Below are 13,085 nucleotides of genomic sequence, written 5' to 3'. Positions count from 1 at the left end.
TCTTGGCAGGTCAATCAAAACCGCTTAGCTTCTACAATAAATTGTCATTTCATTTTACTTTATTTTTTTTGCTTTTATTGTAGTTACTAGTGAATCTATATGAAAACATGTCTAATTTTGAATAAATGTAAGTGAGTTATCTATTTCCTTCTCTTTTATGTTTTCTTTTTCTGCATCTCTTGATTATCCTGAGAATGTGAGACAGCCGACTCTTTTATTGGTTTGAAAACAACATTCTCAAAAAGTTTGATGTTTCTAGTTTATGGTAAATAATCACATCGAAAATTTTTATTTTTTTTAAAGAAAAAAAAAAGAGGCCTTGCTTATTTGTTAATTTTTATTGGTTGGCATAGTGTGATATAATAAAAAGTTACAATACTAAATAGGGTATTAATTGTTATAATTTTTTTTCCCCAAATATAATGAATTCTTACTGTGAAATATTGTGTCACATACAATATTTTTTACGTCACATTTGATTTTTGTAGTACAAAATGGGGTAGGAAAAGAACGAAAAGTTAAAAAGAGAGTATAATTAATTAAGTAATAAATTTAATTTTATTCCATTTCTACAAACCAAATATGTAATTAATGATTTTTTTAACATATGGGACGAGTTTTTCAAATTACTGCACCGATTTGGTGATGCATTGATCTTACAGATTCATAATATTAATGCTGAGGTAGAAGCACAAAACTACTTGGTAAATACTGTGACAATGACCATTTGAAACCTAAATCAAATTAAGATCATAGAAAACTCAAAAAAGAAGAAAAAAAAAAGTTCCAAACCCGACCTCTAATGCCTACAACAAAAGAAACTAGAAATATTCATGCGCAGCCTAGTGTTTGTTAAGAGCCTTCAACTCGAGCCATTAGTTGTGCATAAACATCGCTTCTTAAATCATTATGACACTAACTTTTTGGCCAGTACAATAAAAACTGGATCAAAACTTGATTATCTAAAATGGAATCTTCCAATGCTTGCAAATTTCAAGTCCATTGAAATACTGCAATTAAATTATCAACGCCTTCAACTCATGGATTTGCAAAAGCAAGATTAACCCACCTTTTTTCAGTATCAATACAGTCGTAAATCCAAACATTTTAACCCTATGATCAAAAATTTGGCAAACCATTAACACAATTAACTCTTCTTCTTTGGACCAAATCAAGTTTACACCAATAAGAAAGTACTGATATCCAAGTACTGAAAGGTTCACAAGGAAGAAGATAAAACAAAGCATTACTAAATTCACGAAGAATTGTTCAATCAGGAATCAAGTAAAATAAATTGACAGTTTAGAATAAATATTTCCAGTATCCTGGTTAACATTATGTCGTGGAAAGAACATCCATAGTACCCATGTATGATAGAAAAATTTTCTGTCTGCAAATTAGTTAAAATGAGCAAACACTTAACTCACGAGGACAGAAGTGCTACAGATGAAAAATAAATTCCACTTAAAGGAAATTTTACCAAAGTGAATAAAAGTACACTTCAAACATTATTCAGTTAGAATTAAAAGGTACTTTGAAATGATGAATTCTTATAATAAGCATATGCTTTACTTTAAAAGATGCACCAAATGGAAAATATGTTACATGAAAAAACATTACATTAAAATCTCGTAATTGTTAGATTTAGTATTTTAGAACAATAATGTACCACATTTCAGAACACCTCTACCAATGGTTCACTATAGTGTTGATGTTTTCTGGTAAATATAGCTCAGACCTCCAATACTCATCCTCATCCTCTTTTTCTGGTAAAATTTTGGCATTTGTGAATCATATATTAAATGTGTTTTCTGTTGGACATTTTGCATAATAACTCAAATCTATGTTTCCTAATTCATTTCAAATGGGTAGTAATTTCCGAATCATCCACAAATTAGTCAACTTGATACAAAATTTGTGTATCCTCTTAGTCAAATATGAAAATTATGGTGGTCATGAATAGTTTTGCTTGCGAGCCATTCATTGCATGCCACTTTTATGTTTTACAGCACTGGATTAACGCCAAGTCAAGCACAAGCATTTAAAACTTCAAAAATGATCATGAAGGAGAATCAAACTATTGCCGTGGTAAAGGATTAAGCTCCTACTACCATGCCAAGGCATTTCACTATGTTAATCATTAACACATTTTCCATGGCTGCCAAAGTCCCCTGTTTTAAGCAGTGCTGAGAAGTCAACTCTTATTTCAAGGAGTGTTTCCATGACGGCCAAACAATTCAAAGATCCTTTTGAAATCAAAAGACCAGGCAAAGTTGGGAAATCCTTTTTCTAATAGAATATATGCGCGAGTGGGATAAAGGAGAGTTACAATACACATGCCAAAAGAGGACACAAGAGTAGCTTACCAAGTTGATTAGGTCATGGTACTACAGTAGATGCTTGGACAGAACAACCAGGTTGCTGATGCCTTGGGGTAGGAAGACACAGCTGTTAGCATTTAGGTGTGAAGCATTGGCATCCACTAGCAACCACTGAACTGTTTCTCAGATAAGTTTGTAAAAAACATGCATGAAGTCTTCTCCACCAAGCTAGGGAATGCAAAACTAGGTTTCAATCCAGGATGGGCTCTTAGTCACAAAAGGGAATCGACCTTTTTTCCTCCCAAACCTTTCTTATTTCAGTATGCCAATAGATGGGCAAGGTGTGACACAACTGAAAAGGGGAATTCTTTTTTACTTTTGGGGGAGAGGGGAGAAATAATTTGTTTGTGCAGATAGTGGATCTGGATCCATGTCTTCCTTGTTCCACATTAGCTAGGACCAAATTACCACATGATGTCTATTTACTTTCCATTCTCCTCCATCCTTTGTGAACTGATTAAAGAAACAGAGAAAACCTAATATATGAGTGATAAGGCACTTACCCTATTGACACACCACAAAACCACCTAAAAAGTTTGTGCACTTGTTTCCCTTTATAAGGGTATCTACACAATGTTTTGATTACAAAAGCTTTCCTGCAACTTAATTTTCACTCTCATTTAAGGAATAATCTTCGAATATGCAAATACCTTTCAAAATATACAAACCTTTGGCTCTTACATGCCAATGTGCAATCAATAAAAAATAAGAAACTTCAAAAGGTAGCATTAATGATGAACCATCACATTCACAGACAGAAAGGATATGGGAATACATTTACAATGGGCTGAAACAGAAGTCAAAAAATAGTACAATCTGAAAAAACCTTGCATAGAGGACACCTTAGAGAGCACAGTGGACGAGAATGCTCTCTAGCAACCACTTTGATCCAATGTACGATGCAGTTGTAGCAAAATTTATCTGCAGAACAACAATTATTACCCTCAGAGTTTGAACATCTATTAAAAAAGGGGCAAATGTGTACATCATGCAGCATGCATATTTCGCAGCCACAAATATGCCCTGTCGGTGCGCATCACTTGGACTTGGCCTACTTCGATGGGCATTATGTACTGGCACATACATATACATATGCATAAATACATATATATGTGCTTGAGAGAGAAGTCAAAGTGAAGAAAACCTAAATTGGTTATGCAATGGGCGCATTTCCAGGTGCAACCATTGAAAATTATATTCCATGTTCCCATATCCACTTTCATGCAAGCAGACGCAGATTCAGGGAGTGAGGGGCCTCCGCCCCAGTCCCCAGTCCCCTCTTTATTCCAAGCAAGAAAAAAATATTTTTACTTGGAAATTTTAATTCATACTTTTGGTGCAGGAGTATCCAAAGTCCAAGAGATGACCAAGTAGGCCTAAATTTACCATCCATGCTAGAGTATCAATTTTACTGCTCACATACCCATACTGGATTACTCTTCATGATGATATAGTAGTATAATATTTAAAGGGGCTTTTATGTCTCTGGATTTTTGAGTCTTTTCTTTGGGTTATCTTGTCCAAATGTTTTTAGAGATAAGAGGGACAAGATTAAAACTTAAAAGCTTCCAAGGGAAATTAATGTAGCATTTGGTGTGCAGATTCAACCAACAATTCCTGGGAATATTTTCGTTGATGTCTAGGTATTCCTATGTTTGGATCACATTTTATAGTCAGGAATCCCATTCTCGAAAAATGGTACATATTCCCATAAAGCTCTTTATTTCATTTGTTTATTTATTTAAGTTGTGATAAATAAAAAATTTTATTAGGGAGAAGAGAAAGTTACAACAAGAAAAGGGAAGAAGAAAAAAATGGAGGATAAGATATCCTCCTGAAACGAAAAAAGAAGAGTGAAAATAAGAAGACAAAGGTTACAAAAACAGATCTACTCAAGCAAAGTGACCCATTTCCCTGCAAATCTACCTGAGGAAGATGACAAAAAAAGCCAATCGCCAAAACCCACGGCCATGCAAGAAACGCCCACTCAAATCCAAATCAAGTTAAGAGAGGTGTCCAAGTTTCTAAAAATTGTGGTGTTTCTCTCCAACCAAATACAGCAAAAGATAGCAATAACCAAACACTGCCACAAAGCCCTTCTTTCCTTCCCCTTGTAAAACCCCAAAAGTTGAAGAGCAAAAAGCCTCCAAAAGGAAGGGCAAGCCCAATTATCTCCAAAAAATTCCAAATAACTTGTTCTTAAGGGACCAAGAGAAAAGACAATATAAGAACCTTGTAAGGTTTATGTTTCTAGTGCAAGTAATTGGTATTAACTTTTTCCAAGATCGCAGTCTACTAAAAGGCCTTAACCTTGGAGGGGACTTTAGCTTTCTAGATGAAGGAGTAAGGAGAAAAAGGAGCAAAATTAGGTGGCATGAAACAAATGAGAAAAGAAAGATTACAAGAAAAAACCCTAGAAGAATCCAAACCCAAACCCTTTTGTCACTCCCTGACTCAAGCCACAAAAAGTGAAGCACATTAAGCAAAAGGTCCAGCTAGTTGGTCTCTCTCTCATTGAGGTTCCTCACTAAATGAGAATTCTAACAATGCCCATTTGCTAAGTAGAGATAGTAGAGTCACTAAGAGAGGATGAACCAAAGTGACAAGGATACATAAAAGCCAAGGGAGCCTCCCCAATCTAATGATTCTCCCAGAAATGGATTCTCTCCCCATTAACAACACTGAGCCAAAACATGAGGCATAAAAGAATGGTGAATCTAGGACTTGAACTTCAAGGGCTCAAATAGATAATATTAACCCCAATTTTAGTGTCCCACCCATTATTAATAAGTCCAAATTTACTTTAGATAACCTTATGCAGTTATGCCAAAAAGAGTTAGGTTCTAAAGGGAGGCGCCACACCTAGTTCCTGACCAAAGAGATGTTTTTGGACACCAAGTTACCAAGAATCAAACTCCCTCCCTTTTGAGCGTGCTCACAGTCACCCAAGTAACAATATGTCTCTATTGTGCTCACTTATTCCCAACCAAAAGAAATCCCTCATCAATTTCTCAAGCCTATTAGTCATTCCTATATGAATTTTGAAAAAAGAAAGGTAATACTAGGGAATAGGAGACACAAAAGCATATATAAGAGTAATGTGACCCCCTAAGAATGAGTGACCCCATCTAGCCCAAGAGCTCTCTTTCTGTCCAAATCAAACACAACACTTTTTATCTTTTCCTCCTCAAAGGGTTTCTCAATCCACTCTACTTTCTCAAAGGGAATAGAGCACCAATCCAACCCTTCAACCACAACATTTCCTCCATCCTGTTAACTAAAGAGACTCTTTGATAATCGTTAATCATACTAGCAATGTAGTTAAGTTCACTATTTATCATGCCCCTCTAGTCCTCTAATTCTTTAATAAAATTCCTCCTCCTCCCACTCGCCACCGGATGAAAAAATCTTATGTTACAATCTCCCTCTCTAACCCAATTTGCTATAGAATTTTGGCACCAATTGACCTCTTCCCTCTAGAGAAGCTACTCAAACTGATTAGACAACTGGGCCCGTTTGGTCATTGTCGGTGTTTATTTAGTCATTTAGCATTATTATCATTATCTGTTAGAATTATGTTAATAAGTGTGAGTTAGTAAGTATTTTGGGCATTGGTATTGTACTTGACATATATTATAAATAGAGGGAGAGAGCTATCATTGATGTTAGGTATTCTGTTGACTTTTTGAGTCTGATCCCTATTTTAAATCTGACAAAACACTAGTGTCTTATCTGTGCGTTGAGTGCTTAAACAGGTTTTTACTTCGACACGCACATAAGACAAAGGGAAATGGAAGCCATAAGCGCTTAAGGAGCACATACTATTAGTATATTCCATGAAGACAGAAGAGCAAAGAGGAAAAGAAGACATATATATTTCAATTGTATATGCATTTATTTTTATCTTTGGTCTGTAATAATGCATGCATTTGCATGATATGGATGAATGCTCAGATTAACCGTAGATAGACCCTAGGGACCAGCACATTTCACCAAAAATCTTTTTCTAAAAAAACTAAGTCATATAAAGTTTTTGGAATAACTTTAGGGTCAAAGATTAGAGCTAAAATGAAATTTGCAAGAACTCATTCGACCGACGTCAGGTTTTTAGGCTAAATTAAAAAGCTTACGCCGTAGACTAACCATAAGTCCCCATGCACAGGCAAATTAGAACATAACTTGAGTTTTGAAAGGGCTTCGAGCAACCGAACTTAGAAGGTTAAAATGGTTCGGGCGACCGAATGTGTAAAGAGTCAAAAAGTTGACTGAGGTTCAGGTGACCGAACCTAATTTGAATTGATTGTCCACGGTCGACCGAACGCTCAAAGTAACTTTTCCCACTATCCTCGGGCGACTGAACTTATAACTCAAAATAGGCCCAGCCAACCGAATCGTGAAGTTCAGCAACCCAAATTATGGACCAGGCGACCGAACCTCGAGCGTTTGGAAAATCGCCTTGGCCCAGCCACCTGAACTCACCCTTGGGCACCTAAACTCAAAATCCACTTTTTCTCTTTGCCTGTTCGGGCAACCGTCCCTAAGGACCGGGTGACCGAACCTCTCGGGTTGGAAATTTTTTAAGGGCTAAAATGTCATTAATTTTTTAATTAAACTTTCCCAAAATACCAAACGTGTCCCCAACGGTCATAATTTTTAGAAAAAACTATAAATACCCCTTCATTACTCCAGATTAGCAACTTTGATTAGCAAATAATTTTCTTTCAAATATTTTTAATTCCTTGGTCCCCGAAACTGATTTCATTGCAAAAATCTTTTCCTTAGGGTAAATTTTTACACTCTCCAACTATGACGACCTACTTAATTTACATACATTTTTTTTTTTCCTTTTATAATAAAACCAATATAACAAATTCAGTGGATCATAATCCACCTAAAATCGTGAGTACCAGGGATATATCAGAAACACAATGCGGAAGTCTAAGCACCAGGAAACATAAAATCATAAATAACTCATAAAACCATATACAATACCATCAATCACAATACCAGAGTTACTACATCCACTGTAATTACACATATAAACCACCCAAAAGAGTCCTAGGGTCACTTCCCGCAAAATCCATTTGGCCCTATCACAAAATACATACCCTTCAGAGAGGGTAGATCAGCCGTAACTATCCGAGCGGAGCTTTATTCACTCTCTTATCCGGGGCTCTTGAAATGTGTATAAAATTTTTGGGGTGAGACACCTCTCAGTAAGGGAAAATAAACTAATACTAGTGTGTGGCAACATGAGTTTTCCGTATTATACATAAATCATATATACACATATTTAGTAAACTGTTATATCATATCTAGGAAAACATATATCATCATAACATGACATAATATACTACATTTTCATAAACATAATTCATCTTATATGATAATAATATGAAAACAACCCTGGTAGGTTAGTTGGCTGTTGTCATGTATTACCCCCTTATGACTGGGTTGCGTGGCCCGAAGGCGGGACCTGACAATGATTGGCCAACGACTATCAAGTCAAAAGTACAGTCTGTAAGTCCGATGGGTCTGCCAGACCTGATCCGTACACCAAGGGCGCTCACACTTCTTAAAATCACATCGACTATCCGTCCTCACGCTGTCCTCACGCTACTCCGTACAGTAGCGTTAACACAATATCATGATGAACATGAATACATAGCAGCGGTACCGTGCAACTGCTAGCTTAGACCAAGCCAACCAGGTTCTGATAACATATAGCATATAGTCAAACTGTGATACAAGGATATTTCATACTATTAATTGTCAAGTTAATATCATCACATCATTTTGCGTATATATATACATCATGAAAAATCATCGCCCCGTACGCCGACAAAACATATCCACAGTTCGGCCCGTACGCTGACAAAACATATCCACAGTTCGACTCGTACACCGGAAAAACATATCCATAACTCGGCCCATACGCCGGCAAAACATATCCATAGCTCGGCCCGTACGTCGACAAAGCATATAAAACTCTTGGCCCATACGCCTGTTTTTCATTATAAAAATCCATAATATTATCATGTTCTCAGAAAACAATAATTCATCATAAAATCTACTCATGCCACACAAAATGGGTATTATGTATATCCAGAACATATCATCATTTTCAGCAGTATTTCCCAAAATAATACTCACACATATATATATATATATATATTTATATACATATATTTTCATGAAATCAAATGCTATACAATTTTACTTATAATTTTCATAAAACAGCTAACTTAGTTTATCCCCTTATCTGATTCCTGAAAAAACCCTAAGAAAACAGTCCTGCACCCATAGGGTTCCCTGTTCAACACCCTGAAAATAACATTCTCTAAAATAAAAATTCAGTATTTCTACACGTACTACATTTTCTTCAACTGTAGGGAAGACCAAATACTGAGTAAAAGTCCTACCCTGGATTTGGGATGAATTTCAACTTTACCCCACCAACGATCCACTCCAGTAGAGTTGAAGAGAACTTTCCCAGGAGTGTCGTGGTAGCCTCGGATTGTCAAACTGGCAAAAATTGGCCCGAAATCCTAGAGAGAAGGAGGGAAAACCGAAAGGAGATAAAGAGAGAATTCCTGCGACCAAAAATGATTGAAAAATCGCGTTTAGGGCTACTTATACTATGGCCTTCGTCGATGAGCCACGTCACCTCATTGACAAGGTCTAGAAGGCAACTCGTCGACGAACTCTCCCCCTCGTCGACGAAATTCAGAGTCGCCCAAATATCCTCTCGGTATTTTCTCATCGGCGAAGCGCACCCTCGTCGATGAGCCCAAAGTGCCACGTCAACAAGGTTTGCTGCTGCTTTTTTTTTCACTATTTTTATTTTCCACTCTCTTTATTATTATTTAAATACCATTATTTTTCAGGTCATTACACCAACTCTCTTTATTATTTCTTGAAAATCAATTTTACAAGAGAGCATTTTTTTTTTATTTAGGCATTTATTTTCAAGTGTTTTACTCTCTCTTGCTTGCATATTTGGAAAACATTTTTTAGAGTAAAGTTTTGGGATTTCTCCACATATTTCCGTAGTAAATAATAAATATGTTGTTGGAGAAACACATTTTTGCATGCATGCTTTCATTGATAAACCTTTATATTGCAAAGATCATTTGAGAAACCAAGATCCTAGGTTCTCCTACTTCTTTATTGAAAATATTTTCAGAGATATATTTGATTTAGGGTTTAAATCTTTGAGGTACTTATCATACACATTATATTCAAAGATTGCAAAAATGATTTTGAAAACACCCTTACTCAACTGAGCATGATTTCATATCATATTGGAGGACATATTTTAGAACTTTAATGTTGTACATCTCTGTTTGTATTTAGAAGCATTATTTTGTACAAAAATGATTTTTATTGTACCGGTTGAGACAAGTTGGGCTCAGTCTTGTAATTGAGCTGAAGTTTTCCTCGCCCCGTAAGGAGAGGATGTAAACGGCTTCTGCTCTGCCCGTTTAAGTGAGCAGGGTTAGTGTAATCCTTGGGGGGTATACCCAAGGTGGAGACGTAAGCTGGTTTGGCTAAACCTAGATAACAAATAACATGTGTCACTCTTTCCTTATCTCATTTAATTTATGCACTTTAAATTCAGCATGTGTATGCTTATTCATTTATAGTTATAACAATTTGCATGCACACATTTATTTTAAATGAGATACACGCGTATGTCTGCACATATTACTTATTCAGTTTTTAGATACACGACCATAATTAAAATGGGATATGACATGTGGTGAATCGGCAAAAATGTTTAAATTAGCCAAAATGTTTTAAAACCCAATTCACCCCCCCCCTCCCTTTGTGGAATCACACCAATTCCAACATATTCCATTTTACCCAATTATTCAACATGGCATCAAAGCAAGTTCTGACCTAAACCTTAATTGCATGACTGCTGCCAAATCAAAACCTAAACATCATAATACCACGCAACCTGCTGCAGTAGAAGGGTCATCAGCATCACCAAAGTCCAGCAGCAGCTTCAGCAGTTGCCGGAAAAAAAAAAATTGCAGTTGCCGGAAAAATCCTCGATGCTGCTGTCCTCTTCAACACCTCAAGAAATATCTCATATGTTGCAAAACTAACCACATAGCAACCCACAGAACCTGCCGATCTGCCAGCACTCAAACCACTGCACTTTGCTGAACTGAAGCCTTGAGATTGAATTTTTGGTAACTCATTTGTTCCTCTCTTTCCAAACACGCCAGAAACGTGTAACATGAATGAGAAACAAAGCATTCCTATTTTTCTTTGTTGCTCGAATCCCTCTCCAGGCCCAAAGCTCCATCCAACAGATCTAGCAGTAACCCACTGTTGTCCAATTAGAGTCAAAGCCACATTCCAAAGATTTTCTAGTCCAGGGCAACAGAGTAGGATATGGTCTACTAATTCTGCCTCAGCCATACTGTTGGCTTTTTAAATCCTATTTCTGTTTTAATGCTGACAAACACAAGTGTCTCTTATGTGTGTGTTTTAGTGCATGAACAGGTATTATTTAAGTCACACATAAGATCAAGAAAACATGGAAGTCAAGGCAGGTCTTAAAGCACAAATCTGGTGCATTCCATGATGTCAAAGAGTAAATGAGAAGAAGAAGACGACATTTAATTTTAATTTGTATTGCATTTAATTTTTTATTATTTGGTATGTAATAATGCATACATCTTGCATGATATGACTTGAATGCTCAGATAACCAAAGATTGACCTTAGGGATCATCTTCGGTCATCCGAAGGTTAATCGACGTCAGATTTTTGGGGTTAACTCATAATGAACATAGATTGACTTTAGGCCCCCATAAATTCTAGTAAAAATCAGAACTTAAATTAATTTTTGAATGGGTCTCAGTCGACCAAACTCAACTAGTTATATTAAGTTTAGTCGATCGAACCACTCAGGGGTCAATAGTTTGACCAAGGTTCAACCGACCGAACGATTTTGAATGTATCTTCCACAGTCGACCGAACTGGCTCGTGTCTAACACCCAACTGTTCAGCTGACCGAACCTCTAGTTCATTTATGATTGAGTCGACCGAATCATATGAATAGCAAATCGAACTTAAAATATAGTCGACCGAACCTCGAACACCTTCAAAATCTCCTTAATTCAATCGATTATATCTTTAATTCAAAAATGTCTCGGTCGACCAAACTTGGCAATTAGATCGATCGAAACTCACGGGTTGGAATTTTTTATAAGTGCTAAAACGTCATTATCTTTTCATTAAACTTTTTCAAAATACCGAGTGTGTCCCCAACGGTCATAATTTTCGAAAAATCTATAAATACCCCCTCCATAACTCAGATTAGCAACTTTAATTAACTCTCAAAGTCTCTTAAATTATTTTGTTAATCAAAGTTCCCTCAAACTATTTTAATTGCAAAAATCATTCATTTGGGGCAAATGTTTTAAACAAAAACTCTCCAACTCTCTTTCCATTCACTTATTTCAAAATCACTTTGGAAGAAAGTATATTTATTTTGGACATTTCATTTGTACTCACATGCTTACTCTCACTTATTATTTATTTTTGAAAATTTTTTTGAAAGTATAGCTTTGGTTTCTCCAGGTTATTTCCTTGATAATTATTTTAGGCGAAAGCTATTTATTGCACAAATATTTTCTTGAACTTAAATTCCTAGATTCTCTAAATATTCTCCAAATATTTTTTATTTGCAAAAATATTTATAGGAGAACAATAATACTTATTTTTCACATATATTTTATTTATGTAAAATTATTTGATAGCACCATTTCTCTACTAAGCATAATGAATATCATAAGAGAGTGCATATATTTGAGTTTAAATGTGTACATCTTTGCTTGTATTTTTAGAAACTTTATTTGGTATGAAAAATGATTTTTAAATGTAACGGTTGGGTTCATCCCATTAATTGAACTGAGAAGTCTCAGCCCCGTAAGTGAAATTGGTTGGGTTTAGCCCGGAATTTGAACTAAGGAGTCTGAGCTCTGTAAGTGAGACAAGTTGGGCTCAACCTTGTAATTGAGTTAGGGTTTACCTCGCCCCAAAAAAAAGGTTGTAACAGTTTTTGCTACACCCGTTTAAGTAAGCAGGTTTAGTGTAATCCTTCGGGGGTATGCCCAAGGCGGGGGCGTAGGCTGGTTTAGCCGAATCTCGATAACAAATATCATGTGTCTCTCTCTCCCTATCTCATTTAATTATTGCACTTCAATTTCCATATGTGTATGCTTGCTTGTTCACTGCTATAATTATTTGCATGCACACATTTAATTTAAATGAGATATGCTACACATGTGTATGTCTGCACTGATAGCTTAATCATTTTACATATACGTTTTTAATATTGAATGGGATATGAACTGTGGTGAATTGAAATGTTTTAATTAGCCAAAAAGTTTTAAATATCCAATTCACCCCCCTCTTGGGATCACACCAATTCCAACACATACAAAGGGTGCACCTGCTAGCAATGGAAAACCCCCTCTTTGCAAGTTGCCTAGGGTCAAGATCTTACCATAAGCTACTTCCCAGGTAAAAAAGACAACCTTATTAGGGGCAGCTGTCTTCCATAATTGAGACAAAGGGAAGTGAATGTTGTGCAACTCTTGAAAAAAAAAGGTTTCGTGTAAAAGGATCTGAAAGTGTAGAACCCCCTTCTTGTCAAAGGACCAAAAAGGATCTAGCAACCTGC

General features: G+C 36.1%; 1 long non-coding RNA gene across 2 annotated transcripts in view; it reads right to left on the bottom strand.

The window, feature by feature from the left end:
• The window catches only part of LOC131153217 (uncharacterized), a 109,166-nt gene that overhangs the window by 53,966 nt on the left and 42,115 nt on the right, over window positions 1-13,085 (bottom strand). The window contains exon 1 of one of the 2 annotated variants that reach the window (XR_009136190.1): window positions 1,670-1,765. The exons of the other annotated variant lie outside the window; for it this stretch is intronic. This is a non-coding gene — a long non-coding RNA (uncharacterized LOC131153217). Of the gene's footprint in view, window positions 1-1,669; window positions 1,766-13,085 lie in introns of those variants that run through there. 2 annotated transcript variants of the gene reach the window in all.

This window comes from Malania oleifera, chromosome 4 (assembly GCF_029873635.1).
Source record: "Malania oleifera isolate guangnan ecotype guangnan chromosome 4, ASM2987363v1, whole genome shotgun sequence".
Lineage (NCBI taxonomy): Eukaryota > Viridiplantae > Streptophyta > Magnoliopsida > Santalales > Ximeniaceae > Malania > Malania oleifera.
This window is presented reverse-complemented; position numbering and strand designations above follow the sequence as displayed.